We start from the raw sequence: 12,295 nt of genomic DNA, 5'->3' as shown, positions 1-12,295 counted from the left end.
GACAAGCGAGGTGAATGAATAAAACTATCTTAACTTACCCGTGGCTTCTTCAAGCCCCTCCAAGTGTGTCACTCACAGCAGCTCTGTACTTTTCCTGTCTCTGCTGGCAGCCTCTGAAGATCAGCGACCCCCAACAGGTTGGCGTCTTCTACTCATGTGTGGGCATGCACCTGCGCAGTCTTTTAGGGGCTGGAAGAAGCCCCAGGTAAGTAAATAAATAAACTGAATATAAATGTGTGAGACAATCAATTGTATGTGTAGTACTAATGGTAAATAGAATACTAGAAACATAGAAGAGTCTCATATTTCTAATATCAATTTAAGGGCTATATTTCTAAGATGGAAGCTGCAATGACTGTCTGGTGTGCCATCTGCTTCATTCAGCTGCAAAACAAACAAAAAAAATACCAGCAGTTTGAACTTATCAAATCTGGCTTGTTATCAACAGTATTTTCCCAGTCAGGCATAAGTGTTTTTGCTTCTATTTACTTCACAACTTAAAGTCAACTGTAGAAATACTTGAACAGAGGCGCCAATGAAGAATAAAAATGATTAAAAACCATTTAAAAAAGAGAAGTTGTGGTGGACTTACCTCCCTTGTGGACAGACAGACACAAATCCGTTATTTTTGGTTCAAAAAATAACATTTAATGTGTGCTCCACTTTGCAATGCGTTTTGCAGGTACAGTCCTGCTTCATCAGGCAAATTACAGCAAAAAAAATTGTGTAGGTCTGGATTATGGCCAAGCACCTCTGTGATTGAAATCAACTGTGTTCATCCGACTCATTTGAATAGATAACAGCACTAGTCATAGTGGACAACAGTTAGAACCCACAATAAAATTTCTCCTCTCACCATTCTAAAATGAAATTAAAGCTTTCCACAAAAGACTATTTACAAAAAATATGTTCCCTTAAAGCAATATAAAATAGGACCTAGAAAGCAAAATAATCATAATGTGTCCTGTTAAAACAAAAGCAGTGTATTTAAATGGGAAACCTCAAATTTCACATAACTTTACAATGTGCATGAGGTTTCATCTTGATATATTTCACTTACATCAGATAGTACTTGTATGTAGTCTTAGCTGTTTTGTAAAAAATGTTCACAATTTTATTGGAATCCTAGCTTAAAATGTTTGTGCCCACAGACATCAGTAGCCATTGTCTCCAAAAGTGCACCTTATGAGTCACAGGATAATTAAGAGTCAATCAAGCTTTAAAAGATAATTGCTTCTGCTTTCCATTTGTGCCCATGAGCTTTTGCCAAGCATCAACATGCTGCTTATAACTGAACATTAACTTGAGGGTTAAAAATACAATGAATATTAGAAAGACGGTATGGGTACTTAGTTAAGTTTAGATCTATAAATGTAATTTCAGCTGCAAATACAATTTTATGCGCATTGGTAAAGACTACCCTAATAGGATATTGTTGATTATTCAGTAGACATATTTTAAAACGTTAATGCTACTTCAAGGGCAGGCGATGAGTCAATCTGTGTAATTGTTTTAGTGTTTTTGTTGTAGAGTATATACTGCTTTTTACTTTTTTGGTGCCAAACACATCTGCTTAATTTACTGAGACTTTTTTAAATAGGTAAATATGAGTATGCAAAATGTCAGCTTGGAATAATATAAAATAAAAGCCAGTTTTCCTAATTTTTATTGATCACATAGTTATCCTATCTCCCTTTGTCTCAAAGTAATGTCATCTGTATAAAAATCACAACTTCCATTCCAGTCACAGTGCAGCAGATGCTGTGAGCAGCTAATGTTTGGGTAAGTATCTAAAAAGCTCCTAAGTGAGAACAATATATTCTCTGATTGTAAGCAGAAGTGTATTGTCACATCAACGTTCTCTGCTGTGTTTTCTTAGGCCTATCCATCCCACTTACAGATCAAATACATTTTCCTAACTCCAAAATAACCAATACAGCTCCAGAGAAATATAAAAGAAAGTCTTTAAAACCATTTTGTTTTTATGGTTTGGCAAATCTGCTATAGCAGATTTGCTGCTATAGCTGCAATTCTGTAATTACTATCTAAACCAAAAAGGCGGACCTGCAAGCAGTCTTCAAAGCAAAAAAAACAAGTTGCTTGATAAATGGTACAACATGAGTCATACAGAATGGACCCACCCACACCATCTAGATAGCATTTTGTTTATTTGCTCTAGTGTTAAAAATGTTAATACATGAAACTACCAGTGGATTTTGTCACTGAATAGGCAGAAAAATTTTGACTTAAAGGGACACTTAAGTCAAACAAAAAAAATGAGTTTGTTTTCTCCTGGCCTCGCCGGCAGCCACTTCCTGTTTCGGTGACAGGAGCTGACAGGCTGGGGACGCGAGTGATTCTTCGCGTTCCTGGCCACAATAGTGCCATCTATGCTGCTATAGCATATATCATATACCATATAGCAGCATAGAGGATGCTAATGTGTCTGGGAACGCGAAGAATCACTCGCGTCCCCAGCCTGTCAGCTCCTGTCACCGAAACAGGAAGTGGCTGCCGGCGAGGCCAGGAGGATCGGAGGGAGATGGCGAGGGCACCGGACAGCTGCAGGGGGCTATTGGAAGCCCTAGGTGAGTCAAACTCATTTTTTTTGTTTGACTTAAGTGTCCCTTTAAGTCATGTTTGTACTATACTGTATGATAAACATTTATTTGTGCTCTATTACCGCCTAAAATAATAGAAAGTATACAAATCAACTTTGTAACGTATTTATTTATTGTATTTATAAAGCGCCAACATATTACACAGCGCTGGACATTAGTTAAGGTTACAGGCAATATTTAGAGGTGACATACAGCAATAAGACAATACAGGAATATACGCAAACCAGATCACACAGTACAGTATGAGTACAAGATACTGCTTAGTTAGTCACTGGATGGAAACACGGGGATTAGGCAAGTTGAGCTCACTCAGATCCATAGGATAGGCGTACGGTAATGATCGGAAATGTAGGTTGGGCAGGTTTTGCGGACAGATTTTGTAGTCACAGTATCTTGTATCTGATTCTGGATTGGATAGGAAGCCAGTGGAGGGATTCACAGAGGGGAGCCCCTGTGGTGGAGCAATGGGAGGAGTGGATAAATCTGGCTGCCGTATTCATGACAGACTGCAGTGGGTCAATTTGCGTCATAGGGAGACCAGACAGAAGGGCATTACAGTAGTCAAGGCAGGAAATTATGAGGGCATGGATGAGGAGTTGGGTGGTGACAAAGGTCAGGAAAGAACAAAATACATATATCCAGACACATCGCATCTAGTTAGGACATTAAATAAGTTAAGGAAAGGGAGGTGCTGAAGGGGGTGTGGCTAGAAAACAGCAAAAATCTATTAACCCTTCGCACTCTCACATGCAAATGTTCAAACAAATGCATTCACAGATTCACTCATCCAGGCACAACTGTTATCCCTACAGCTAAGTTAAAAGCCGGGGTTTTAGTTCACAGAAGAATGCATTCTTATGCTTAGTCACCTATACTGCACAGAAGTACCCAGGTAAACATAGGTGTCCTAACTCTGGCCCTGTAACATGCATAGTGCAGACATGCAAACACATTCATTGCATCAAACCTATCAATGGATTAGGAGCACACACCGTCCTCTCCTGGGACAGATAGTGCATCTTACCAATCGCACAAGGGAGCTAACGTAATGTATCCATGTGCACCATGCACATACACCAGCATAAGCTGTGTGCATGCTGACAAACACATACAGGAGAAGGAGGGAGTGCACTGAATTAGACCCTAGCCACAGGGGTCAGTAACAAGAACAAAATACATATATCCAGGCACATTGCATCTAGTTAGGACATTAAATAAGTTAAGGGAAGGGAGGTGCTGAAGGAGGTGTGGCTAGAAAACAGCAAAAATCTATTAACCCTTCGCACTCTCACATGCAAATGTTCAAACAAATGCATTCACAGATTCACTCATCCAGGCACAACTGTTATCCCTACAGCTAAGTTAAAATCCGGGGTTTTCGATCTTCTGTGAACTAAAACCCCGGCTTTTAACTTAGCTGTAGGGATAACAGTTGTGCCTGGATGAGTGAATCTGTGAATGCATTTGTTTGAACATTTGCATGTGAGAGTGCGAAGGGTTAATAGATTTTAGAGGTCAGGAAAGGGCGGATCTTGCAGATGTTGCTGTAGTAGAAGTTGCAGGACTTTGTGAGGTTTTGGATGTGGGGGATGAAGGAGAGTGCGGAGTCCAAATTGACACCCAGACAGCGGGCTTGAGAGGTAGGGTGAATGGTAGTGTGGTTAACAGTGACATGCACATCTGGAAAGCTCAGGGATGACTGGGGTGGGAAGATCATAAATTCCATTTTGTCCAGGTTTAGTTTCAGGAGCCTAGCAGACATCCAGGAGGAGAAGGCTGATAGGCAGGAGGAGACCTTGTCCATGGTAGTGGTGGATAGGTTAAGGGTGTGGAGGTAGATCTGGGTGTCATTCGCATACAGATGACAGTTAAAACCCATGGAGGAAATAACCTTGCCAATGAAGGATGTGTGTAGGGAAGAAAAGTAGGGGGCCAAGGACCGAGTGGGACTCCCACCAAGAGGTGGTTGCGGGTGGATGAGGATGGATAAGTTGTGAACTATCACTGCCTAAAACAATAAAAAGTAATATAAATCAACTTTGTAAACTTTGCACACAGAAAAATATAGTAACCGTATAAAAACGATATAGTTTCCACATGAAAGTTTACATTCATAGAGCAAGTGTTCCCCTTAATTTCAGACACCTTTTGTTATGCCGTTGTTACCCCTGTCAGTTCCGTGGATATAATTCCTGACCAAGTTAATTAGTAGGGATTATATCTTCACTATGTGTTCTGCTAAATTTGAACATCAGCAAATGCAGGTTGTCACATTTTCGTAATAATTACTTCTTTTCTTTTGTTCCCAGTAATATGTGTTTCAAGGTTTTCTTTTCATGGTGAATACATTTACAGTGCAGCTGAAATTGTAGAGTCTTTGGCATATATACAAGTAGTAATCCTACTTGCAATGCAAGTTTTCTTAACTGGCAAAAAAGTAATATATATATATATATATATATATATATATATATATATATATATATATATATATATATATATATATCAAAGCAGATATCTGGCCCCTACTAAACCCTGGCCTCATTAACACTAGTCCAGCGTGGGATTGTTTACAGAGATAACAGCAAGTAAAACCTGATCAGAAAAAAGGCGCAGGAACCTTTACCTTACCTTTACCTTACCTTTGCCGCCCTAGGCACCTACTAATAAAAGCCACGATTTGCGTAAAAAAAATGAAATTTGGGTGTACGGTGATGCCTGCTATAGGGTGCCAGGCAGAAATTGACCTTCTTTGCCACAAAATTCAGCTTTTATAAAGGCCACGATATGCGGTAAAGAAGGTAAGTTTTGCGTACAGAGGTGGAGCGCCTGCTATGTAATGCTGCAGCTTGCATACCCACAAGCCCCTGCCACCCACAATTCTATTGGGCACCCCAGGTACCAAAATGTAGCTTGTTTGTCGCTGCAGCTTTGCGGTGGTGCCTCCAGGCACCAAAATTGACATTTTTGCCATAAATTGTGGGCCTGCGGCTGGGTGGCTTAGGGTTAGAGGCCACAGGGAGTTAGGGTTTGGCACACCAGGGCATCTGAGAGTTAGGCACAACCATGGGGGGTCTTGGGGTTAGGCACCACCATGGCGTCTTAGACTTAGGGACCACTATGGGGGGTCTTGGGGTTGGGCACATCCAGGACATCTTAGGGTTAGGCACCACCATGGGGGGTCTTGGGGTTTGGCATCACCAGCGGAAGTTAAGATTAGCCATCAGTAGGGAAGGGAGGGAAGGCTCTGTGTGAGAGTAGGTTTAGGTTTAGCCTTAGTAAAATATTAGTAAACAATAAACATTACCAATATTTTACTATTGTAATACAGCAGTAGAATATCGCTATTGAAAGCATTATTCTACTAGTGGCAATCCTCTGTGCCCTTTTTTCCAGGTGCTTTTTTATGTATGCATTAAAAAACCAAGTTTGTAGGCTTCAGGCTGTTTAGCACACTGCTGATGATGGGGTGAATGGCTCCCACGCTGGATGACAAGCAGGCTGCATAGCACCTTACATAGTGTCTCTGAGGAGCGATACTATAAGAAAACAGAGCGGGACACTGTGTGTTGAAGCTGGTTTAGACTGTCCCATGTTGGTATTGCATACATACTTGCTGACTTACCAGTCACTTAACCGCCAGCATCCCGATGAGGCTTATAAATATTCATCTTTGTTGACCTCACTGGACAAAGACTTTACAACTATTTACAGTCAAAATAAGGGGGCCCACAGCTCCAATATTAGCACAGCACAGTGCATTTTAGTGTGTCAATGCGTGGACGGATGTTATAAGGTTGCATGATCTCTGGCCAGAAAAACATTGCCCTAATTTCATGTGCATGATCATTATTTTTTAACCAAACCAAGTACCTGCATAGACTGGTTTATGGAGGTAACTGAAATTATCTGTTTTTAAATGTTTTGGTTTATAATTGGGTATGAGTATATGTAATTTTTATATGGGATTTGATCTATTGCTGAAGGCATTACTAAAGGCATGTATTCTTTGTTAACACTATAGCCTATTGCTTGACGCACTTTGTATATGTTATGGCCAAAACCAGAAATCAGCCAAAGTGGGAATTGGCCGGCCATTTCTAGAACTGGACGATTGGACATTGGCCAAAGTCCACAATGCTGGGAATTTCTGACATTGGCCAGCCAGTTTGCAAAATGGCCAAAGTCCAAAATGCACAAATCCCAGAACATCCTGTCCAGCACCATGAATGGCATTCAGAACTTCCTCTCTGCTCTGAAAGATACTCAAAAGCATAATAATGTTTACAGAAAAAACTTTCTTTGTTACAGCTGATACAAATCCTACAATCTGCAGTTTGTCTACTTCCTGCTTTCATGGAAGTAAACCTATTGTTAACAATCCCGTGTTTACTAGTTTGCTGATCTGCTGCCATGCCTGAGAGATCAAATTACAACTTGTGCTTAGTCACAGATTAGAGTGAATTAGACAGGCTAAACTCTCTAAATACAAACAGGGTGCCTTTCAGGGTGAAATGCACCTGTATTCAGAGGCACAGCCACGTGGATCGGATTGTATAATGATGTTTGAGGTATAATTCCAGCCCTTGCTATCTGTTATAGATCCCCCTCACACACACATTGGGGGGATCACAATCCGCCTTTGACAGTCAGCAGCTCCACCAGGCAATGATGTGCGGGCATCACGTGTGACATAATCTGTGAAAGTTTTGGAGAAAATTGTGTGGTCAGTGAGTGGAAACAAAGAGACACTCGGGATATTGCTCATCAGAGAGGATACCGACTGAAGAGGTGCGGGATAATTCAAAGCACCGGGTGACGACGGGAGGGGCGCTGCCAGGCGGCTATTAATACGCACTATCGGCACTGCAGCTCCAGCCGCCGATAGCTTTGCACGGTTTCTTTGTGGGAATGAGCCAGCAGGGACCGGTGAAGTACCGAAGACGGAAGGCAGATGAGTCGGAAGCAAATGGTGGCAGAACCAGAAGGTGGCAGAGATGCAGCCGGCAGCATTAAAGGCAGCTCCGGGTCCTGTGACAAAGACGGTGCTTTAGGATGGGAATATCTGGGCGGTGGTGGCAGCTGTTCGACCTCTTTGGCATGTAACAGAGGCCAAGAGAAGGCAGCAGAGAGCCGGGACTTCGGGACTTGGCCGACCACATCTAGTCATTATTCGTTCTGGCCGGCCAAAGTCCTATATGAACCCTCATTATGCACACTGGCCGGATCAGCCGGCCACTTCTAGTTTTGACCGGCCAGAACCCGAAGTGGCCAGACTTTGGGTTCTGGCCGTACATATATACTGTTTAGCACACAAACAAGAACCCTCATAAACTGCATGCCAGTGTACCAGTGTATGAAAATGTATGCTATTTTAGAGGCAGTATGGTCACACCAAATATAACTATTGATTTAATTTATCTTTTTTGTCTGTTCACTGAACTTACTATTTATTTTTGATTTATTAATTAAAACAAATAATGCCATTATTTAAAAAAAAAAAAAACATTGCAGTTAGTATTTCATTTGTTCATCATACAAAATTCATTTATTGACATCCTGTTTCATTACATTTTGATGCTGTAATCCCAGAATAACATTAAAAATATTTAATTTAGGATTCTACCTGAATCGCTATCCTATTTTTATGTTGGATGTACTTGTCCTGCAATTACATCCCATAAAAAGCAACAGATTATATTATTACATTTAGGACGGTGATCATGTATTTTCACTAACAGATACAAAAGAGAAGTCATTAATTACAATTCCGAACATTGCTTTTCTGTATTCTTAAATGGATGGTGGTTCACTGATTATTGATTTTACCATTTTCAAGATGTGCATCATTTTTAAGGATGGTCCATTTTCAGAGATGTCAACATTGATGAATATATCACAAAAGCAAGGTCACTCTTGGTCCATCCCATTTACTTTAAAACCTTGTCCACAGATTTAAAAAAAAAAATCTTTGTGTATTTGAATGTATTTATAGATACATCCGTATAATATTGTTATTTCATCAGAAAAATACATTACAAACCCTCCATCCTTCTCTTTGTCAAATCCCAGAGGCTAGGTCCACATGTGACATATAAGTAATACATCATAATATTGTAATTATCAGCAGAACTGCCTTTTATTCTCTGCACCACCATCTTGCCTTACAACATACTGCTCTCTGGATATTTCTGTATTTACAGCCATTGAGGTCACTGGGGTCACAAGCTAGATTCCTGGCCCTTGTATCTCTCTTGAACACTTTGCAATCTACATAGGGGAAATAATAAGGTGCAGCAACATATGTTTCAAGCAATTGCAAACCCTTCAGAGACCCACTTGGCTCTGCAAAATTAGCACAACAAAATAGTAGCGATATTGGCAAGAAAAAAGCTGAAGCAAAATGAAATATCTCATCCAGTTATACACTTTCAGTCTATGCAGGACATTATATAGGGATTTAATGCAATGTAATAAAGACATTAAACATGCAATGGTTTCAAATCGTATCAGGTTAATTTATCTAACTGAATACCTTAAGAGAATGTATTATTCTTACAAGAACACATATGATATGAACTGTTGGCTGTTGTGTCCATTCAAAGGTATAGTAGACCTTATTTAATGAAGAATCTTAAACTGCTTACATATGCAAGCTGGACGTGTTAGGCATTAACAATTTAAAGAGAAACTCCAACCTAGAATTGAACTTTATCCCAATCAGTAGCTGATACCCCCCTTTACATGAGAAATAGAAGGCTTTTCACAAACAGACCATCAGGGGGCGCTGTATGACTGATTTTGTGCTGAACCCCCTCCCACAAGAAGCTCTGAGTACCGCGGTACTTTTGGCAGTTTGTTACAATGTAACATGGTTCACAGACAGGAATTAGCTGTCTCTGACAGCCAAAACAGCTAGGAGCAGCTACATAACCTGCCCACAGTAAAAATGTCACCATGTAATAAATGTCAGAATGTAAATCGGGGAAAGGAAAGATTTTACAATGAGCAAACACTGACTAAATCATTTATACATAATTATGGTAAAAAATGAAGCACTTTTTTTACTACATTATTTTCGCTGGAGTTCCTCTTTAAACAACCGCAATGTAGTACAAAGGTTATCTATACTGAAAATTATTTGAATTATCCCCTATAGGCCTCTTTTCCATGAGAAGCTGTTTCCTTGCACCAACTGGACGCTTGCTAGTGCTCTACATAGATGGTAGACAACCCCCCCCCCCCCCCATCTTGGCATTGCATCTGAGCATGGTGGTTGCCATATGATTTTTTTTTTTTTTTTGCTGCTGGGCAATGCTGCCGCATGTCAAATGTGTGGTGTTGCTAATTTCTTTACATGCAGCTAAATGGAGCTTGTGTGGCCAGTACTAGACAGGAGGCTCAACTGCTCAACATCTAGCAGCTCAGCTGCCCATGGAAAACAAAAGCCTTACTTCACTGAGTTTGGTTTATGACTGAGCAATTAGATTGCCATAGATTGCTCTGTAATATTAACAAGCTGACATATCATTGCATGCCAGCGCATCTGGAGGTGTGATTAGCTTACAGGGACAACAAAGAGATGATTTGCATATTCAGCAGTGATGCATTGTGGGAGACATTATATGCTCACTCCAAAGTGAATATTCACAAATATCTTCTGTTAAGAAGGCAAACTTCTGTTTTGCGTATAATTTTAGTAAGGAGGCTTTTTGGTCTTTTTCAACCCCTTACACACTCCTTACATACTCCTAGAAGTTCACCATGAGCTTGCTGGGCAATCTGTAATGTCCATACATGTGGCCAGCATTAAATGAAAGCATCTGTATGGCAAGAACATATGTGGTCACGTTGTACAATGGAGGATTTGCTTCTCGGCCTTTTGGCTAAGATCAAGTGTAGTATCTGTTCTTGAGGTTTTTGGGGGGACCTGGAGGGATGGCACTGTGGCAGGGTGTCCCTTCTTGTCGTAACTCCCCAGAGGCTGATTGAATGGATCTATACCATGGTCGAAGCTAAATGGCTGAGGGCTTTGCTTAGGCGTACTGCCCCTGGAAGTGGCGCTCCAGGTGCACCTGAAAAAACCTGGGATGTGGCAGATCCCAGGCGGAAGTAGGGTGCTATGGTCTGTACTGCCCATATGCATAGCCGACTAACGCAGCTCCCCGGCCTTTTGGCTAGGGAGGGTGTGGAATTTTTATAACTCCAGCCGCAAGGTCAGGGCCAGCTTGCTGGCACCGGGGACTTCGGTTCCCACCCGGCTCCCTCTCGGGGGAGCCACCCGGACCATGTGGACATGGTTGCCACATGGCCAGGCCCTTTGGGTAACCACTGGGCAACGTCGGGGTCCTCCAATCCTTCGGGTGTCGGAGGACTCCAGGATCCTCCAACCCCTCGGGTGTTGGAGGATGCCACCCCCTGAGCCAATGGCAAAGGGGGAAGGTTCCCTTCGGGGAACAACCGGAAGGGCCCTGCTGTATTGTGGGGCCCGTGGCTACTCATGCACGTTTCGTGGGGGTGCTTTAGGGCACTCACGCTTTTTCCGTGCATGGGGCTAATAGCCTTGCTTACTAGGGACTCCTGTTGCATGCAACCGGAGCCAAGAAAGCTTTAAAAAAAATGGAGGATTTGCTTATCATCAGTATGACTCATTTGTATCTCCTACCTCACTAGGTTGTTAATATATTGCATGTAGTTGAGAGTAGTTCCAAAATCTTTACAGAAAGGAGACAATATAGGCTTGCTTAAACAGATATTTCATTGTGCTTGCAATTGCTCTTACATACTTTATAAACAGAAGTAATGAATGAATGGCAGGCATAGTTTTACGGGTGGATCACTACTATCCAGGCCCAAGCCGAGACAGAGGCTGGGGAGGCACCAGCCTCTGGGTGCATAGCCCCACGGGGGAGCCCATGACACCTCCCCCCCTTGTCAGCCCATTGCAGAACAACGAGCAGTGCTATAGAAGTGCTTTTCCCTTCTCTACACTGGGTTACCTCTTCAACATGTTGAAAGCTCGCAGCATCTCCTCTCTATGTCACCTTCTAGTGGTGTCTCTCATTATGTGCATCACCAGAGGAAGACATAGAGAGGAGATTCTGCGACTGCAAGCCTGTGACAGACTGATGAGGGATTCCAGTGCAGAGAGGTGAGGTGAGTAGGACGTCTACAGCACTCTGCTCACATCTCTGCATGGGGGTGGGGGCTTCCTAATGCTGGGGGTAGATGAAGCTAACTAAACTGGGAAGGGGCTGCCTAATACTGGGGTAACATCTAGCTTATCCTGAGGAGGGGTGGGTGTCTGCCTTATACTGGGGGTGCATATGGCTATCAATCCTGGGGAGAGGGCTGCATGCCTAATACTGAGGGAACAGCTGGCACATTGGGGTAAAATTTTTCCTATTTATATGTACACTTCTGGGTGGCCTTGCTGATGCAGTCCACCCAGGCCAAGCTGCCGGCTAGCAATGCGGTCCACACTCCATCTTAAATCCATCTCCTCCTCATGCTGCTTCTGCCTTTCGGTACTCAATTTGCACAACTTGTATGTACAGATCTGGGTGGCCTTGCTGATGCAGTTCCCCCAGGTCAAGCTGCCCGCTAACAATGTGATCCACACTCCATCTCAGGCCCACCTCCTTCTCATGCTGCTGCCTTTCAGCACTCTATTA

The 12,295-nt window shown here is 42.2% G+C and overlaps 1 pseudogene; it reads left to right on the top strand.

Moving 5' to 3' along the window:
• Nucleotides 1–10,487: 10,487 nt before the first annotated feature.
• Nucleotides 10,488–10,600, top strand: LOC137554809 (U2 spliceosomal RNA; annotated as a pseudogene).
• The last annotated feature ends 1,695 nt before the right edge of the window (nucleotides 10,601–12,295 follow it).

This window comes from Hyperolius riggenbachi, chromosome 2 (genome assembly GCF_040937935.1).
Source record: "Hyperolius riggenbachi isolate aHypRig1 chromosome 2, aHypRig1.pri, whole genome shotgun sequence".
Taxonomy (NCBI): Eukaryota; Metazoa; Chordata; class Amphibia; order Anura; family Hyperoliidae; genus Hyperolius; species Hyperolius riggenbachi.
Note: the sequence above shows the minus strand (reverse complement) of the source record. Positions and strands in the feature narration are given on the sequence as shown.